We start from the raw sequence: 813 nt of genomic DNA, 5'->3' as shown, positions 1-813 counted from the left end.
CAGATAAAGGAAGAATGGATCAAACAGGACTACTGCATCATTCTCTAAAGAAGAGATGGGAGAGAATGGATGTAAATTGTCCAGCCTACATGCCCACATACACAACAAGCAAACTATGCTCAAAACCCTGTAAACCCTCTTGTGAAGAACAGCACAAACCTCCTCATATCTCCTCAGATAATAAGATATAAAAGATCAAGTATGAATACATCAGTTTAATTGGGATTATAATCAAATAATTATAAACTCATACTACCGTCATCTGGTTGAAAATGAATATCAGTTTCAACCGCTAGGGGGCTTTCAAGCACAGGTCGCTGATTTTGAAACTTTGTTTACAGTGGGTTGCTTGTAACTATCAATGAACATACATGCCAGCTGAAAACCAAACAAAGATGTAAACAACAATGTTTACAAACACTTTTCTCTGCATTGTTATAACAATTTATTGTTTTTGGCAATATGTTTTATATCAATAACTTGTTCTATTTCTTGTGTCTTTTATTTTTATTCATACATTTGTTTAGTTTATAAATAAATGTACTCATTCATTTATTTATGTTTTTTTTTTTGGGGGGGGGGGGGATATTGTCGAATAGACTTCAAAAGATTAGCAGGCAATTTGAATGTCTTGAATCACACAGACGCTTGCTACCATTATAGCGACTGACACATCTGTGCCATTGACATGTGGAGAATAGGCCAACGGCGTATTCTTAAATATAATGCACATCCATACTCTAGTCTATATATTATGTCGTACAGTTACGTTTCTATAAAGTAGCCTAAACGTGTATGTCAGAGCCTCTCTGA

The sequence above is a fragment of the Oncorhynchus keta genome, chromosome 5 (assembly GCF_023373465.1).
Source record: "Oncorhynchus keta strain PuntledgeMale-10-30-2019 chromosome 5, Oket_V2, whole genome shotgun sequence".
NCBI classification, from domain to species: Eukaryota; Metazoa; Chordata; class Actinopteri; order Salmoniformes; family Salmonidae; genus Oncorhynchus; species Oncorhynchus keta.
The sequence above is the reverse complement of the archived record's forward strand: the minus strand, read 5'-3'. Positions refer to the sequence as shown.